The sequence below is a fragment of the Rhinoderma darwinii genome, chromosome 5, assembly GCF_050947455.1.
Source record: "Rhinoderma darwinii isolate aRhiDar2 chromosome 5, aRhiDar2.hap1, whole genome shotgun sequence".
In the NCBI taxonomy this organism is placed as follows: Eukaryota; Metazoa; Chordata; class Amphibia; order Anura; family Rhinodermatidae; genus Rhinoderma; species Rhinoderma darwinii.
Window position 1 is genome coordinate 297,343,943 of NC_134691.1, and position 20,605 is coordinate 297,364,547.

At 42.2% G+C, this 20,605-nt stretch overlaps 1 protein-coding gene across 1 annotated transcript in view; it reads right to left on the reverse strand.

Annotated features, from left to right (window-relative positions):
* Nucleotides 1–20,605, reverse strand: part of RAPGEF5 (Rap guanine nucleotide exchange factor 5) — a 236,998-nt gene that overhangs the window by 176,023 nt on the left and 40,370 nt on the right. The gene's annotated exons all lie outside the window — the stretch shown is intronic.

Genomic DNA, 20,605 nt, shown 5'->3' on the forward strand with positions numbered 1-20,605 from the left:
TAATCCGTACGATTTCCATCATCGTTCCAAGGATACTCATTCAAAATGACGTGCACTCTATTGCCAGACACAGTCCTAGGGGCAAAGGATCTGAGTAATAGGTTATTCTGCACAGCTGAACACACAGACAAGAAAGGGTTTTCAGGAGAAATTTTGGAGTATTTAATAAGTTCAGACAGGACTTAGCAGGATGACAGAGCACCACATACACACCAGATGACATGTACTTGAAGAAGTGTCTGGTTTAAATGTCCCTGAATAAACGAAAATTTAAGATGTAGTCTCTCCGCCCCCTTCATAACTAACAACTGGTTAAAAAACATAATATGTGAAAGACTGACTAGAAAGCCATGCTGATATGTACTGATCCTGAATTTACATACATATGGGATATTTACGTAAGCATCATTTGCAACCGTCATTTGACTTTACATAATTTGCAATCATTTAACCCTTAGGCTGGGTTCCCACAGTGCAGATTTTCTTCAGATTTTGCCCGCATTTTGTAAGCCAAAACCAGAATTTGATTCAGGGGAGCTGACCTATAAGACCTTTTTAATATATTTCTTCTGTTTAGGTTCCCTTCCCGGTTTTGGCCTAATAAGAGACATGTAAAATCTGCATCAAATCTGCACTGTGGGAACCCAGCCTTCGTGTGCCAGAGCAGTCCAGTAACAATAATCATCAGAGGGAATGTGTGGTTTAAGATGGTGTTCAGAGTATCTCCAGCAGCCAGGCAGTATGCCGTGAATCTACATACCTACATTCATATATACATGTCGACTGGGCATATTTACACACCAACATGGGGCAATGATTGTGAGCGAGCATTCGAAATTGCGCTCATTTGCCCAATTATCAGCCCGTGTTAAGGGGCCTAAAGACAATGGTGACATCAGATCTCTAAATCCTTTGCATATGCTCTAAAAATATATGTAAACATGTATGTGGATATTACTATCTATTAATGCTTGTTTTTTCTTTGCAGAAAATTTTCAATAAAATGGACATACATAACCACAATTAACAAAAAGTAAACCAAAAATGTAATAATCTTATTAACCAGTCATCATTATACTACTATTTCCCAAGATTCAAACTGATGGAAAAAACAAACTACCACCAAAATGACACTAGCAAATATCACATGGAAGGAGATACAAGTGAGTTAAAAGTGCGAGACTAAAAGGCCCCATGCACATGAACGTATTTTTTCCCGTTCGTAAATACTGCCGTAAATATGGGTCCGTTGTCACCCGTATTCCACCCGTCTTTACGGACCCGTTTTCTCTGCTATATTGCACTGCACTAAGCGACAGCCCCTTCTCTCTATCAGTGCTGGATAGAGAGAAGGGGCAGCCCTTTCGGGAAGAGTTTCCGCAGCGGAACGCAGCGATTGAAAGTAAAAGTTCATACGTACCCCAGTCGCTGTCTTGGTGACGCGTCCCTCTTTTGACATCCATCCCGACCTCCCTGGATGACGCGGCAGTCAATGTGACCTCTGCAGTGGTCACATGGGCTGAAACATTATCCCAGGAGGCCGGACTGGAGGAAGAAGCAGGGAGTTCTGGGTAAGTATTAACTTTTTTGTTGTTGCTGATTTTTACTCACTGTCCATCGGTAGTCACTGTCCAGGATGCTGAAAGAGTTACTGCCGATCAGTGCAGCCCCTTCTCTCTATCCCGCACTGATCGTTAACTCTTTTAGCACCCTGGACAGTGACTATCCCCTGACGTCGCCTAGCAATGCTCCCGTAATTACGGGTGCACACACGTAGCCACCCGTAATTACGGGAGCGCCATAGACTTCTATGGGCCTGCCTGTGCCGTAATTACGGTGTGAAATAGGACATGTTCTATATTTTTCAACAGCCCGGGCACCTTTCTGTAAGCAAACGGGAAGGTACCCGTGGCCAATAGAAGTCTATGGGCCCGTAATTACGGGCGTTTTTACGTTCGTGTGCATGGGGCCTAAGGATCTATGTATTGGACAAATAGCAGCCTAAACTGTTTCATTAATAAATGGATCATTTTCCTGCATTGCTACTTTTGTTATTTGGATGCCACTTTCAGCTCTAGACTTCCCTTCTGAAGTAATTTAAGGCCCTTTTACACCGGCCAATAATCGGCCGGTGCAGCAAGCGCCGATCAACGAGACATCGTTGATCAGCGCTCGTTTTCTCCTGTCACACAGAGCTATGGATGGGAACGAGCGGTCGTTACTCCGATAAACTTTATCATCATGTCGGCAGCGCATCCCTACACAGGAAGATGTGCTTCTAACAACGATAATATTTGACTTTTTTAAAACGATACGATCAGCAGAGCAGTTTGCTCGTTCATCTGCTGATCGCTCCCCTGTTTACACAGGGCAATTATTGGCAACTAGCGTTCTATGAACGCTTGTCTGCCTGATAATCGCCGGTGTAAAACCCCTTTAGAATGTGGCAAAAGTTTTTTTAGATATATGTCCTCCAATACGTTTCTTTTGTAAGTATGTCTAGTAATAGGTGAGGCTGATGTAATCAGAACAGTCACCCAGGAAAGGATGTCACATTGTGTTCTAATCTTTGTTTCCTCCTCCTTCTCTAAAGTACAACATATAAATATTTAAAAGAAATGTAGTTAGTATAACAAGCAATTTATTATCCGGCTCCAGTAGGACCTTATACGCGGACTGTCCGCCACAGATATTCAATCACCTTCCAAACTTCTCTAACTATTAGGAAGATTACACTGTCAGCATGATATCAATTCCAGGCAAATATTTATTATGTTGCTTGCCAAGAATGAAAGGCAAATGTATTCTCAAACAAGTTCATTCAGTTTAGCACACAGTGTAAAAGAAAAACCTTCCATCTATAGAGACTGAAATTAGGAAGTGGTTTTAAATCATAATAATATGGAAACCATAAAAAAAACCCATAAAGAATGTTTGATAATGAGCTTCAGCCTCTACAGAACTTCCTTGTGGTTAAAAGGAAACCTCGGTCTCATATACTTTATCTTGGATAAATAATTATCTTCTTCGGCTATTACTACTCTAACGTACTGAATTCACTGCAGCACCAGAATACTGTGGTTCATTAAAGGGATTATCTGAAGAGATGAATTGATGGCAGGATAGAACATCAACATCTGATGGGTAGTCCATTACTTTAATAGGAGAAGACTGTAATACTGTGAATCATCGCTACAAGTGTCTGCGTTTCACAGTGCAAGCAATGAAAGGAATTAAAGGAAAACGGTACACGTGATGTGACCCCTTCGGCTGACCGTAGGGGTGCCGAGAGTAAGGGCCCTTTTACACCGGTCAATTATTGGGAAAACGAGCGTTCACAGAACGCCTGTTCCCGATAATTATCTAATGAACGAGCAAATGCTTGTTCATTGGCTGATTGTATAGTTTTAAATTACCAAAATATTACACAGGGAGATGTTCTGCCGACAAGATAGAAATGTATGGGGACGAGCGATCGTAGTAACAAACGCTCATCCACATACATAGGTCCTTGTGAAAGGAGCAAGCGAGCGCCGATCAAGTCTCGTTGATCGGCGCTCGTTTATACGGCCCACGTTGAGCCATGTAAAACTACCCTAAGACGCCAACCAATCAGATATTGATGGTCTATCCTGATGAAAGGCCATCAATTTTATCTCTCCAGATAACACCTTTAAAAAAGTGGATTTACGATTTTTAGAATTGCCCTGTCCTCTATGATGTAAAGAAGGATTAGATATGCAGAGTGAATTGGTTAAGCTATTAACTAGTGTTATAATACTAAGCCGTGAATAATGGCATGGTAACATAACACTGTTTATGACCAGATTCTCCAGGCTCTGTATATTGAGATGAGAAACCCCCCTCCCCAGTGTTGGCAAACCCGTTCACCACCGCTCCGGTCCCGGAAGCTGCGGCTGCACATGACCCCTGGGGTCAGAGATTGGCTGCAGCGGCACATGACCAATGAATGGTACAGCGGCGAACGGGGATGTCAGTGGTGGAGCGGGCGGATGCTTGAAAGGGTGAGTACTTGTTAGTCTATTATTTTATACCTTCTCCAGCCCTCAAAAAAAAAATTAAAACTCCTGGATAACACCTTTAATTATCTTACATTCCTACCGCTGTCTTTCTCTATGATCAGAATCTATCATATTCAGTATGTACTGACCATAAACATGACCATAAGGGATAAGTGGCTGCCAGACACCTCTAGTGGCCCTTATTTGGGAGGAAACAATAAGATCAGAAAGGATGAAATCCAACCTGCCAATCCCCATCCTGTCGATAGTAGATGTTGAGTCTGCCATTCACCATAGATGTGATAATGCCTATAATCCATATACAGGAATCCAAATACGAGAAACATTTTGTACAGAATAAAATAATAATAATTAAGTAAGCATGGGTAAAATGTTTCCCTCATATAGGGTACTATTACATGCCAGATTTTGGGCCATGTAAACGAGCGCCAATCAACGAGACAGCTCGTTGATCGGCACTCGTTTTCTCTTATTACACGGAGCAATGGTTGGTTGTGTATAGGGACGAGGGCTCGTTACCTATACCTATACACAGCCTAGTCCCTATACATTTTCATCATGTCGGCAGCACGTCTCTCTGATTACATAGGGACATGTGCTGCCGACAACGATGATTATTAATTCTGCATAAAAGAGCAGATCAGCCGATGAACGCTCGTTTGCCCGATCATTAGCCCGTGTAATAAGGCCCTAACAGTGTTCTCTTTATTTCCTCACATGATTTCCTTTTGTCATCCCAAGGATAAGCACAGCCAGGAGTTTTAATAGGTTTGCCTACCTTAATCAGCAGTACCATTTACTTATTTCTAATTAGCAGTAAGTGGAATTAATTTAATTTAACAATAATAAAGAAAACAGCATACCCTAATTTTTCCAGTAAATGGGAAAAAGTGCTGGGCTACACAGAGACTTTTCATAGTGCTACAGATTGATTTTAACTATCAAGTGACAACTGCAGTCCACAAGATTGCATACAACTCAATGTATTCCATTGGACTGCAGTATTAGCTCAATAGTTAAAATGTATTACTAGTGATACAAAAAGTCTCTGTGTAGCCCAAGCCTAACTGCTGGAGATTCACAAAGTGTACGCAGTCGTCTGTAAGAGCAATCCTTATTCAGTGAGTCAACTGGGAGAACTAAAAAGGTGCAGGATAGGAAAGGCGTCCATACAATACCTCTTAAAATGTCATGATCACTCTGTCTTACTCAATTACGGCTTTGTTTAAACATCGTTAAATGTTTAAATTATTAATAGTATGAAGACCATCGGGACTGTATTTATTATTTATGGAGATTCAAATGATTTAAGTTTTTTATTAAATTGCAGAGTACTTTAAAAATAGAAATACTATTATGATGCAAACGGCATTCGATTAAAATGAAAACTCCAATGAATGGGTCACCATGTGATTTAATAAGGAATTAAGAGTGAAAATATCACACCTTGTTATCATACCTTGTTATCATATCTTGTTATCACACCTTGTTATCATACCTTGTTATCATACCTTGTTATCATACCTTGTTAGGATACCTTGTTTTTTACTTGCACTTTCTTTATATTTTGAGACTCATGGCACTTTATCCATTGGTTGGCAACAGTGGGGGTCATACAATAGATGGCATGTCTGCTACTTCATGGCTTTATGGAAATATAGAAATGTCACTCATCAAGAAAGATGAGCACTTACCTTCTAACTAAAAGAATTAGGGTATGTTCACACGGCGGGGGTCCGTAACGGCTGAAATTACGGGGATGTTTCAGCCTGAAAACATCCCCGTAATTTCAGCCGTACCGGCATGTGCAGGCGCTTGAACGCCGCGTCAATTACGGCCGTAATTAGCGCTGCTATTCATTGGAGTCAATGAATAGCGGCTCCAATTACGGCCAAAGAAGTGACAGGTCACTTCTTCTACGCGGGCGTCTATTTACGCGCCGTCATTTGACAGCGGCGCGTAAATATACGCCTCGTGTGAACAGACAAACGTCTGCCCATTGCTTTCAATGGGCAGATGTTTGTCAGCGCTATTGAGGCGCTATTTTCGGGCGTAATTCGGGGCAAAAACGCCCGATTTACGTCCGTAAATAGGCCGTGTGAACATACCCTTACAAACTGTGGGCAGCTTTAATCCCTTTCTCGTAGGCTGTCTGCTGTACCCATGCTCTCATTAGCATTTTTCACTGTTTTTTTAGGTAAAAAAAATCCTGCAGGCAGATGTTATTTTCATGTATATATTGAAATATTGAAAAGTCGACATACACATCGCTTTTGTTAGCGCTTTTGGCATTAGTGGCAATACTTTTTCTTAAAAATGTATTTTTACTTTTTGAGATACAGCTGCTTTGTAATCTTGTATACAGGGCAGCTGTTTGTCAGAGGCACGGACACGTAGGATCAAGATGTTACCGATCATATCTAAGTTCATAACTTAGATGTGATTGGTAACAGATGGAGACACGCAGAACCCGCTATTACTGAACCCGTCAGGTCTTAGCGCAAGATACAGCTGCTCTGTATACAGGATACAAAGCAGCTGTATCTCAAAAAGTAAAAATAATGTTTAATAAAAAGTATTTTTAAAGTTGCATCAGACACATGGATACACATTTTTATTTAAAACAAAACACTATTTCAAAAGGTGTACATAGCCTTTAAAGGGGATTTGCTATCTTAGATATTTATGGCATATCCACAGGATATGCCATAAATGTCTAATAGATGAGGATCCCAGCTCTGAGACTTACACCTATATCTAGAACGGGCATCTTTCAACGCCCTTGTTGTCCGGAGCGGCGGCCGCTGGCAGCAGAATCCAGACAAAAACTAGTAGAGAGAGGGTTGCATGCGGCTCTTTTCATTCTGTTGTATGGTCGTTTTGGAAACAGCCGAGGAACGCTTGCTTGGCTATTTTCGTAACTCCCATTGAACAGAATAGAGGGAGACGCGTGCGGCCCCTTTCTCCACTAGTCTCGGAGTGGAGAATCTGCTGCCCAGTGTCAGAAAGCCTGGTCTCAGAGGCAGGTCATGGGTCCTCCAACAGGAAAATGACCCAAAACACACAGCTAAAAACATCCAAGAATGGCTAAGAGCAAATCATTGAACTATTCTGAAGTGGCCTTCTATGAGCCCTGATTTAAATCCTATTGAAGGAGCTGAAACATGCAGTCTGGGGAGGGCACACTTCACACCTGAGACAGCTGGAGCAGTGTGCCCACGAGGAAAGGGCCAAAATACCTGTGGACAGGTGCAGAAGTCTCATTGAGAGTTACAGAAATAGTTTGTTTGCAGTGATTGCCTCAAAAGGTTGTGCAACAAAATATTACGTTTAAGGGTGCCATCATATTTGTCCCGGCCAGTTTCATTAGTTTGTTTTTTAAATTTTTCTGTTGAACCACAATTCAAAAGCAACGTCTGATTTACATTATATTACTTTAGTCAGTTTCAAGTTATTTCAGTGACCATTGTGGGACCTCCTTTCTTTAACGGAAGGGTACCAATAATTTTGTCCACGATTGTATATCATTTAACTCATATCTGGGACACACTGCCTAACAACGGCAGCTATTTAATTGAGGTTGTCAAGCAACATGTTCCCAAGCAACCATTCTGACCCAGATTACTCAGGTCTTCAAGTTAAGGTCAAATTGGCATTAAAAGGGAAGAGGAGAGGAAATAGTTAAATAACCTATTCCTCTTTCTCTCGCTCTTTGATGAGACAATAAATGTAGCGGGATAAAGAACCTCTTTAAAACGTAAAAACCTGATCATGTTCCACTTGAAAGTGACTCACAGTACAATTTCTTTATTTTTCCTGACAGTTTTTGTGTTTTACTAGCTCACTTACCTTTTTTTATCCAGAACAGAAATCCATTTGTATTTTGAGAGATTTGTTGCAGAGATTTCTGCGACTATTTCATACATTTGAATGGGATCATATAAATCCATGCACACGCTGCAGAAACAACCCTATTCAGATGTATGGAATGGATTTTCAGTGGCAAAAATGTCTGCAACAAATGCTACATGTAAACATAGCCCTATTACATGCTCATTTTTCTCACTCCTCCATCTCCTCTGTACAATCCGGTGATTTGATGGAGTAACTGGGTTCTAATGGCCTTACTTCAGCCTTTACATTCTTGCTCACTGCATATTAGTTGAACTGTTGGGCTTTGAGCAGAATCCCTATTACATGCATCGTCTTATTGCTTTTTTTCACATGGGACAGATTTTTCATTAACCTTTTTTTTTTCTTACTTGCAGATCACTTGAGCGAAATGAACAATTAATGAGTTTTGAGCTGCCGTCAGACAAAAAATCTACAGCACCAATTGTCAGATAAAAAATACAGTATCTTCCTCTTCTAGAGGTAGAGTTATCAGATGAAATGTTTTCTCACTCATTAAGTCACTATCTACCATTCTCCTAGAGGGCCTGATAACTCATATATTTTAATGCTTGGTTCCTCTTCCCTAAAAAATTAAAATAAAATAAAGAAATGAACACGGAGCACTGACAATAATACTGCGCTATAATTTAGGTTAGCTGTTATTACATTTTAAGGCCAAAATTGCCAACCAAATAATCAATAGTGCAAACTTCCCCCATAAACATTAGCTTAATGGCTTATCCCTAAAGTATGCCCTAAAATACATTATCACAGGACAGCCCTGTGGACCTGTCATTCTCATTTTTAGGCTGGATTCACACGAATGTGTATTGCGTCCGTGCGGGCCGCGTGGTTTTCACGCGCCACGCACAGACCAATACAAGTCTATGGGGCAGTACAGACAGTCCGTGCTTTTTGCGCAGCATTTGACCGCTGCGCAAAAAGCGCAACATGGTCAATATCTCGGCGTATTTTGCGCATCACGCACCCATTGAAGTCAATGGGTGCGTGAAAACCACGCAGGTCGCACGGAAGCACTTCCGTGCGAACTGCCTGTTTCGCGCACCAGCTGTCAAAAGGATGAATGTAAACAGAAAAGTGTCACGTGCTTTTCTGTTTACAAAAATCCGAATGGCGTGTCATAATGATGGCGGCTGCGCGAAAAGCACGCAGCCGCGCATCATATGATGCTGCCTCACGGAGCAGGTAAGTGGCTTTTGCGCAGGCAAAACGCCGCGTGTTTTGCGTGCGCAAAAACACCACGCACGTCTGAATCAGCCCTTATACACCCTATTATGGAATTATGAGTTAATAATGGGGGATCCTCTCATGTGGAGAGTGGGTACAGGGTGTCTCTCGCTCTGTAGGATCTGACCGGTCCTGCATTACACTGACAACCCTTTAGGGTATGTTCCCACGCTTAGCAAAAAATGTCTGGAAATACGGAGCCGTTTTCAAGGGAAAACAAACAGCTCCTGATTTTCAGAAGTTTTTTAAGCAACTCGTGTGTTTCGCAGCGTTTTTTTACAGCCGTTTTTGGAGCTGTTTTTCTATAGAGTCAATGAAAAACAGCTCCAAAAACTGCTCAAGAAGTGACATGCACTTCTTTTTCGCTGGCGTTTTTTTTACGTGGGCTTTTTTATAAACGGCCGCGTAAAATAACACCCCGTCGGAACAGAATGCCATTTTTCCCATTGAAATCAATGGGCAGATGTTTGGAGGCGTTCTGCTTCCGATTTTACGGCCGTTTTTCAGCCATTTACGGACCGAAAAACGGCCGAAAATAAGCTGTGTTAACATACCCTCAATTTTAATGGGCACTGTGTGATGATTTATTTCCCTAGTGGTGGCGCTGCAGGTAACTTCAACACTTACTGACAGGTTTCCTCTCAGATTGCAAATGATTGCTGGGGGTACCAGCAGGGGAACAGTTTGTAATCTGTTTATTTTCATAAAACCATTATAAAAGTAGGGATTATCTAAAACGGAGGACACCTTTAATCCTGGACAAGCCGATTTAAAGATTTTTTTTCACTCTCTATATGGAATGTTGGTACCAGACTTATTTATTGTAGAGACCTCACTTTGTACACACAAATATATATATATATTCTTTGTATGTATTAAAGGTAACCTGTCACCAGCATTTCGCCTATTAAACCAGCAACATCTGGTGGTAGTGGGTGAAAAATCATTTCTATAAGACCTATAAATGTATAATTGTCTTCTTAGTCGGCTCCGTAGCTTTAATATGCAGTGTTTTAGTGTTCCCATACCGTATTCTAATGAGCATAAAAGAGTCAAATCTTCGTTTGAAAAGAGTCACTATATCTTCATTCCTCAAGTCTTTCCGAGTTTTCCCCGCCTCCTTACTTTTGATTGACAGCTCCTCGCCTTCCCCCAGCACACAATATCCTGCGCCTGTGCATTGATGTCCTATTCTGGTGTGTGCGCACAACGGGACACCGGATTATTACGATAAAAGGTGCAAAATGTTTGCAGACCGCTATTTACAGTCGGAGGAGGAGTTTAGGAGAGGGGATAACGGCAATGAACTTTTTATAGCAGCCGCCAGTGAGGGATAAGTAAAGTTCAATAGGTGAAATGCTGGTGACAGGTTCCCTTTAAAATATAAAGGGGTCATCTTTCAATTTATCAACAATTCTGCACAAGTTTTATGGCGTAGAAAAGTCGAAAAAGAGCCGAAAAGCTCCTGGCTGGCGTAGATTCCCCTTTATGAGGCATAGGAAGGCAGAGGCTCGTGCTGGCCTCCCCAATTAGACTAAAAAATTTGAAAAAGAATGAAACTTTTTTTTTTGCTCACCTCTCCGCTCCTCTTCTCCCTACGGCTCCCTCATCATTCCAGCGCGGCTCATACAACGTTGTATGCAATGTAGCACTGATGACGTTCAAGTGCTGTTTAGCATATAAGGCCCTGATGCTCCAGAGGGAAAAGAAGGTGAGGTGAGTATGTTGTTTTTTTTTTCCATTTTATAGGCGATGGGGTAATTATTGATGGTACATGGCCACCGTCATTGTGCCACAATTGTGGCGCACAGCCCGACTTGATGAAGAGACACATTTATTAAGAGGCTTTTGCCTCTCAATAAATGTGTCGCACCTTACTCCAACTTTTCTTACTGTTAAGACTGGCGTATGAAATGCCAGTCTTAATAAATTCCCCCCATAGATTCCAAAGATATGAGCATGGAGCAGTCGTACTAATACAGGGTTCATACCAGTGATCCGAGCCAAGGACACATATAGTGGGCGACAATCTCATTCCAGGCAAGTCATTACCAATTTACAGTCACATAGTTAACAACTGAGACAGTTTTACTACAATACTGATCCTTTACTTCAGATGTTAAACCAAAGTAATTGGCTGTAGCTGCTTGAAACGGAAATTTAGGTCACTAATAGAAAATTGAGTCAGCTATAATGATGAAGACTACACTAATAAAGTGTAAAGAAAGCAAAAATGCCCTGAGCGTTGCGGTAGATAACCAGGACTTCTAATAACCTATAAATAAGATGATTTGTAATAACTTGTTTGGTCTTGACTGTATAGTATAAATATGGGATAATAGGATAATAAAGGGTAAATATATATTATAGTACAACTAATCACCAATGTTTATGATGGCAGATTATTAGCTCTATATATACACAAAATGATTAATAAATTAAAAATGAGAAAAGTAAGGCTCTACTAACAATGCCGCTGTGCTCCGTTCATCTGGATTTTGGTGTTTTTGACAGCAGGAATATCATTGCCTTCAGTGCTATTCTTGCCATCAAAGAACCTCAACAGAACCCTGATAATCCTCATTATATGTTAATGGCATCCATGACGATTTGCTGGGATCCATTAGAAAACGTATCCATCAATCTGGTCATGACTCCGTTTAGAAACCGGGCCGCTTGTGTGGACAGAGTCTTACATGACAATCACCAGCTGTAATTTAAAAGGTAAACTCTTCCCAAAGTTCTATATAACCCATTCCTTTAATCATGGTTTTTATGAGAAACCATTAGGAAGAGTCACTCAGTAGACATGTGATCCTATTGGTTGTTCTCACAAATCAGCCAACATTAGCGGGGAAAAAAAACGTTAGCTTGACTGTAAATGAAGCTTTATTTTGTAGAGCACCTACTGTAGTGGTAGCAAGCTTCTCAGCACGGAAAACTATCATTGCAAATGGCATACAATCCTAAAACAACCTACGGTATATATATATATATATATATATATATATATATATATATAAAAAATACATTACCTAACAGAATATTATCGGAATTGCTTCCTTTTCACTTAGCAGATATCCTTTAGTAAGCTGCCACTACCATGCAGGGAACAGGCTGTCAGCAAAAATCAGGCAGCTATTCATAGTTGCCTGCAGTAGTCTAGCTACAGTGGATGCAGCGATAGCAGTCTCCCCTAGACTCAATTGCCTGAGAGGTCTCAAAGGGCCCTATGCCACATAAGCAGTACTATAAATGTCAGCTCATGGTTAAGGGACATGAATCAGACTCTGACTCTTGAATCAGAGCCCAGGATCTTCACACTATTTCAATGGCAGCCTGTATTCTGTCAATGCAGGTCGGCAATTCTTTGTGAACACACAGGCTAAACGCGTGCCTCCAGTATCACTGGAAAACGATAAGGGTATGTTCACACGAGGGCGTCCGTAACGGCTGAAACTACGGGGATGTTTCAGCCTGAAAACATCCCCGTAATTTCAGCCGTAACGGCATGTGCAGGCGCTTGAACGCCGCGTCAATTACGGGCGTAGTTAGCACTGCTATTCATTGGAGTCAATGAATAACGGCTCCAATTACGGCCAAAGAAGTGACAGGTCACTTCTTTGACGCGGGCGTCTATTTACGCGCCGTCTTTTGACAGCGGCGCGTAAATTACGCCTCGTGTGAACAGACAAACGTCTGCCCATTGCTTTCAATGGGCAGATGTTTGTCAGCGCTATTGAGGCGCTATTTTCGAAACGCCCGAATTACGTCCGTAAATAGACCGTGTGAACATACCTATAGTGCAGGAGTGTGCACAATAATAGGTTTTCTAAATAACTTGTATTACCGTTTAAGCTTCGAAATACAGCACGGACTGTGTATAGTCGGTGCTGCCGACGTTCATAACTCTGCATTAAAAGACAGGGCGCCCTGCTCTGTCTCCATGACTCCCGTATCCAAAACGGACACCAGCGATGTAGGATCACATTACATTCTACAGCGCTGGCACCCGTTCTGCATATGGGAGCCACGGAGACGGAGCAGGAACCGCTTTATCCTACTGCAGAGTTATGAGCTGCGGCAGCAGAGACTATAGACAGTCCGTGCTGTAGTTGTTAGCTGAAACGGTAATACAAGGGATTTAGAAAAACAACTATTGTGCAAACGTAACACAGATCTGCAATAGATCCACATTACGGATTGTATTGCCTCAGTGTTTCAGTACTGCCTCAGTACAACAGATATGTAATACTAATAGACTGTCTTCAAGGAAAGAAATAAAATTATAGAAGATATACCCTCTGAACAGGGGCTGACATAGACAGCAGAGGGCCCCTGTACAAGATCAGTATATGGGCCCCTTGCTCTTATCATACAGCACCTACTTTTGTCTTTCCAACAATCCAGCAGTCATCGTGAGCTATAAATTGCAATAGCTCAGTCCCTTACATGCAATCTGACAGTAGGAAGCTGCTAGCTGCTTTTAAGATGGCAGAGGGCACACAGGTTACACATATGGTAAGACCATCCCTGTCATCTAACTATTATGGGGTCCATGAATAGAGGGGGGTGGAGGGTTTAAGGTAGTATAAACCAGTTCAGGACCGGGCTATTTTGAGCCTTCAGGACCAGACACCGTTTAGCCATTTTTAGCACGTGTTAGTTAAACAGCTATAACTTTTTTATTTGTTGGGCTAGCGACGTGATTTTTTTCTGGTAATAATATAGTTTTACCCTAAAACCTTTTATTTGTGATCGTCATTGTCTATCGTAAATGTTGATATATTACATGTCTATTTTAGGGTAATTGGGTCAGGGCTAGCGTTACTACAATGATTGGCGGGGGACGATGTTTTTTGGGGGGTATTTTATGTGTATTTATCATAAATGTTTTTGCCCTTTTTTTTTTGCTTTTATTTTTTTATTACTATGGTCTGTCCCTCAAAGGTCAGAAAAGACCTTTGTGGGACTTTTATATACATTTTTTTTCTTCTTTTACACCATGTTTTTCCACTGTAACTGGAGCTGCACAGCAGCCCCAGTTGCAGGGGAAAATCAGCCCTCTCATAGTGACGATTGTCACTAATAGGGCTGTGCTGGGTCTAGTAAGACCCAGCAGCAGTCTGCCACTAACGGCACATGGCAATCATGTAACCAGTCACATGAACAGCAGGACCAATAGAGGCAGCGGAGCCGGCTGTGTATATAGGTCGGGAACCGGTTAATCATAGCGATGACAGTAAACAAGTGGGGACGTAAGCGGCCAGAAAGTCAGGCTGCCCTAATACTACAATGTGTGGAAAGGGTTTGTGGAGGGGGCAGCAAAAATCGGCCGTCCTGTCCTGGGATATTGGGGTGTATTGGCACAATTGCTTTGCTGCCCCCTGGTTTACTCTTCCTGACTTTTCAGATGACAAAAATGTACATTTATTTGTTTTTCAACGTTCTATCCTGATTAAAAGTAATTATATTGATTATTCAGTCCATTTAGTAATTTTTTGTCAAAATCTGTTTATTTAGGACTATTTACAACAATAAAATATCGCTATATACAACTATCACTGTGGTGTTTCTATTCTTTAAATTCTCTTTAAAAATAAATGACAAAAGCACAAAATTTCCTTTAACCCGGCAGTAACAGAACCAGAATGTTAAATATTCTAAAAATGATCTGTAATTAACTGTTAGGCCCTGTTCACAGAAAATTCTGCCTGGAAAAATCAGCTCCGGTTTTTGCACCACACGCGTTTCTGACGCGTTTTTTAGTTGTTCTTTTTTTAGCTATCTCTTCAACAGAAAGATGGAATAATCGCAAGCATTTTTTTTTTATTATTTCAATCGGGTTTTTGAGGCGGAAAATGGCTCAAGATAGGGCATGTCGCTTCTTTTTCCCATAAGGGTTTTTTTTTTGCTCGTGGTAAAAAAAACACCTCCACTTCCATTGAAATCAATGGGAGTCAATTTCCGCTGGTTTTTGCCGCGGTTTCCGTGGCAAAAACCGCGACAAAAAACTGTGTGAACAGGGCCTTAAGGTAGGGAACGTTCAATATAAAATACTAACTTGCCACTAAAGGAGTCTCTTTATAGGCTCTGGAGGTTCAGTTTTCTGCTTTTTTGATATTCTGGAAACTAGATTATCAAAATGTTTGAATTATATGTCTGGCTAAAGACTGATCTGCTCCTGGGAATGTTCTTATGTACTGATTGGCTGCATTCTATAAAACCTTGTGAATTTTCCCCTGGCCCCACGTCTCCTACTAGGCTTTCAAATCAGCAATTCCTTTCATGCAAGGCCTGGATGGCAGTCACTCAGAGCCAGGTGTAAACACGATTTGGAAGAATCGGCTAATTTATAATCTGTCTTTCTAGGTTTTGCAAAACTACAGCTCCCATCAAAAACCGAGAGCACCAGACTGTTATAGGATGCTAGTAGTTTTGCAAAAACTGGACAGCCACAGAATGCAGACCGCACTATAGTCTCATAGTAATGCACATTTAATTGGAGACTGGAAATAACATTTAAAGGTGTTTTCCGGGAACAGATATGGATGGCCATTGATGCACTTGAATGGGATACAGCTGCAGTTCCAGGCATTGCTGCATGTACAGACGGAGCGCAAAGCACCATCGTTCTGCTTAGGGGGTCTTGGGGTTGGACCCCCACCAATCACACATTCATGGATGGACCATCCACATATATTCCTAGAAAGACCATCTAAAGTAATGGGATGAATCGGATTGGGTGATATTACTGTTGACCTGAAACGCTCAGCGACACCATTGCGTACAACAAATGAGAAACATGGACTTCCAACCTCCTGAACTCACATAAACCTTCCTCTTTTATTTATTGGAGCACTCTGGGCAAAACAAACACTGGGCCTCATCTAGCAAAGCGGTCTGACAGAAAAATTGGCCTTGTTGCCAGAGTCAGTTTTAGGGATGGCAAATTGGGTAATTGCCAAGTATCCTCATTTCCAAAGAGGCCTGCAAGACCTGGACCCCATAAGCGCCTGAGAGTGGAGAATATAAATCTTCATGGCAGCATTGCATGGGCATTGTACTGAAGTTTTATTGGACGTCGTATGGCAGCCTACTTTACCTATCTTCTATAATGCCCATAGCAGCCAATCAGAGCTCGGCTTTCAGTTCCCCAAACACTCTGGAAAAAGAAAAGCTGAGCTGTAAATTGGTTGCTATGGGCAACAAAACCCGGTTTTCTTTTAGACAGGATTGATAATGCCTTAAATAATATCTCCTTAATGTTATGTGTCATGTATCAGCCCTGCACTAGACAGAACACAGTGGAGCAGTTAATATGTTGCGAATACATTGAAAAATATGACGTTCGGGCCCAACTCCATATTTATAGCAAACACTTTTTCATGTGTGTCAGGAAAAGTGGACAGGACTTTAGTAGCCCCAAGCGCAACTCACTGGGAAAAGTGCTAACAATGTAGTAAACTGCAGAGCTGGGTCACTACAGACATTGAGGGCAAATTGCACGGATATGTCTGATTAGTGGTGTTCCTGCCATTCTACCTCAGCACCGAAGACCTTTTTTTGGAGGCCACATGCCCGACCGCTGACTATAATGAGCCAAGTTATATATAGTCTATATATATATATATATATATATATATATATATATATATATGTGGCAATATAACGTGATACTTTATTTAGATATCCAGTGACAAACAGTCATGGTTACATATTTTGAACATTAAGGTATATTCACACATAGTGGTTGAGGTGCGGTTACAAAAATCACATAAAGAACGCATCAGAAAAAACGCACGTTTTTCCCGCAATTTGATGCATTTTTTTTATATGTGGTTGAAAACACAATTGCATAGAAACACGCACTAAATCACTTCTGTTCACATTTGCGTCATGATTTCCATTTTTACAGGAGCCATGATCCTTCATGATCAGTTATGACGGATCCGTATTTTTTTTCCGTTGACTTATAATGGATCAGTTATGTTTCCGTCAGGCATCGGTTTTATTTGCTAGATATAATACTGCAGCATACTACGCTATTATGACCGTCAAAAAGCAACTCAAGTCTGAGGGGAAAAAATTAAGGCTCTGTTCACATCTGCATCAAGGTTTTCCGTCAGAAGCAAAACAAGAAAAAACCGACGTAAAGGGCTCAGTCACATGAGGGAAGCTAATGGCGCCGATGGAACCCATTGACTCACAGTGTACGTACTTTTGGAGTCTTTGACGCAGATGTGAACAGAGCCTTATGTATTTAAACCCTTTTTCCCTACGAACTGCGCCCTGGGATTAACGGCGCTTTAACGTAAATAATAAGGGTATGTTTACGCGACAAACAAAAAACAGACGTCAAATACGGAGCTGTTTTCAAGGCAACATAGCCTCTGATTTTCCGACGTTTTTTATGCATCAAGCGTTTTTTGATGCATTTTTTACGGCCGTTTTTGGAGCGGTTTTTGTACTGAGACAATGAAAAACGGCTCCAAAAACGGCTGAAGAAGTGACATGCACTTCTTATTTATGGGGCGTTTTTTTACGCGCCTTTTTTTTTTTACAAACGGCCGCATAAAAAAACTCCCAGTGGGAACTCAAAAACTTCTGAAAATACAGAGCTGTTTTCAAGGGAAAACAGCTCCTGATTTTCAGAAGTTTTTTAAGTCACTCACGATTTTCGCGTCGTTTTTCGCGTCATTTTTTACGGCCATTTTTGGAGCTGTTTTCTATAGAGTCAATGAAAAACAGCTCCAAAGACATCCCAAGAAGTGACCTGCACTTCTTTTTCGCGGCCGTTTTTTTACGCGGCCGTTTCTCAAAACGGCCCCGTAAAATAACGGTCCATCGGAACAGAACGCCATTTTTCCCATTGAAATCAATGGGCAGATGTTTGGAGGCATTCTGCTTCCGATTTTTCAGCCGTTTTTCGGGCGTTTACGGCCCGAAAAACAGCCGAAAATAGGCTGTGTGAACATACCCTAAGGGTATGGGCGCACGACCTCTTTTCCGACGTAATGGAGGCGTTTTATGCCTCGAATTACGCCTAAAAATACGGCTCCAATACGTCGGCAAGCATCTGCCCATTGCCTGCAATGGGTCTTACGATGTTTTGTGCAGACAAGCTGTCATTTTACGTTTTGCTGTCAAAATACGGCGCATAAAATGACGGCTCGTCAAAAGAAGTGCAGGACATTTCTTGGGACGTTTTTGGAGCAGTTTTTTTATAAACTCTTTTGAAAAACAGCTCCAAAAACGGCAGTAAAAAACGCCGCGAAAAACGCGAGTTGCTCAAAAAACGTCTGAAAATCAGGAGCTGTTTTCACTTGAAAACAGCTCCGTAATTTCAGACGTATTTTGCGTTGCCGTGTGAACATACCCTAAGGGCTTATTCAGACGGACAGGTTATACGTCCGTGCAACGCGCGTGATTTCACGCGCGGCGCACGGACCTATATTAGTCTATGGGGCCGTGCAGACATGTGCGTGATTTTTACGCCGCTGACTTTTGAGTCCGCGGCGAAAAAGTCACATGTCCGTTCTTTCGGCGTTTGAAATCAATGGGTGAGTGAAAACCACGTATGTCACACGGAAGCACTTCCGTGCGACCAGCGGGATTCGTGCAACAGCTGTGAAAAGGATGAATGAAAACAGAAAAGCACCACGTGCTTTTCTGTTTACAAACATCCAAATGGAGTGTCATAATGATGGCGGCTGCGCGAAAACCACGCAGCTGGGCATCATATGATGCTGCCACACCTATCAAGTGCCTTTTGCGCAGGCAAAACGCAGCGTTTTTTGCATGCGCAAAAGGCACACGCTCGTGTGAATCCAGCCTAAGGGCAGATTCACACGAGCGTTGCGTTTTTGCGTGCGCAAACAACGCGGCGTTTTGCGCGTGCAAAAACCATTTGACAGCTGCGTGTGACATCCGTGTCTGATGCGCGGCTGCGTGATTTTCGCGCAGCCGCCATCATAGAGATGAGGCTAGTCGACGGCCGTCACTGTCCAAGGTGCTGAAAGAGCTAACTCTTTCAGCACCCTCGACAGTGAATGCCGAACACAATATCGCAAAACCTGTAGAAAAAAAAGAAAAAGTTCGTACTTACCGAGAACTTCCCGGCCGTTGCCTTGGTGACGCGTCCTTGGTGACGCGCCTCTCTTGACATCGGGCCCCACCTCCCTTGATGACGCGCCAGTCCATGTGACCGCTGCAGCCTGTGCTTGGCCTGTGATTGGCTGGAGCTGTCACTTGGACTTAATTGTCATCCCGGGAGGTCAGACTGGAGGAAGACGCCGGGAGTTATCGGTAAGTCAAAACTTCGGTTTTTTTTCTACAGGTTCATGTATATTGGGATCGGAAGTCACGGTCCATGGTGCTGAAACAGTTTAACTCTTTCAGCACCATGGACAGTGACTATCTCCTGGCGTCGCGTACCGATAATTTTTTTGCCGGGTTCGGCCAAAACGAGTTTGGCCGAACCCGGTGAAGTTCGCTACGCTTGTCCGGCTTCGCTCATCGCAAAGACACTCCGTTTGGATGTTCGGAAACAGAAAAGCACGTGGTGCTTTTCTGTTTTCATTCATCCTTTTCACTGCTGTTGCGCGAATCACGCTCGTCCCACGGAAGTGCTTCCGTGTGGTGCGCGTGATTTTCACGCACCCATTGACTTCAATGGGTGCGTGATGCGCGAAATACGCAGAGTTATTGAACCTGTCGCGCTTTTTGCGCAGCAGACAAACGCTGCGCAAAAAGCACGGATTGTCTGTACTGCCCCATAGACTTGTATTGGTCCATGCGTGCCGCGTGAAAACCACGCGGCCCGCACGGACCGAATACACGCTCGTGTGAATCCCCCCTAATAGTGATAATAAAATAGCATTACAGAAAATTATAAAATACTGCATAATACCAAAGTCCAAGACAAGATCCTGAAGGATCAACACAACAGAATAAAAATCTTGATGAATGCATTTAGCCTTAATGTTCAATATACTGTAACACACCAGGACTGAAGAGATCATATGACCATTCAGCAATCTAAGGCCTCATTCACACGAGTGTGAATCACGTCCGTGTCCTGTGTGTTGAAACAACGCACAGCACACGGACCCATTGATTTCAATGGGGCCATTCACACATGCGTGATTTTTCACGCAGTCCGCTGCGTAAAACTCACTGCATGTCGTATATTGGTGCGTTATCACGCACCACACACGGATGCACATCCATGTGCAGTGCGTGATTTACGCATCAATTCAATTGTGTGCCACTCGCAAAGCACACTGAATGCAATGCAACACACATGGACCAGATTCACGCATTTTTTTCACGCGCATGAATCTGATACGCTAGTGTGAATGAGGCCTGAACAGTAGGAGCGAACATGAAAACGAAGTCGACATACTATGTAGGCATTA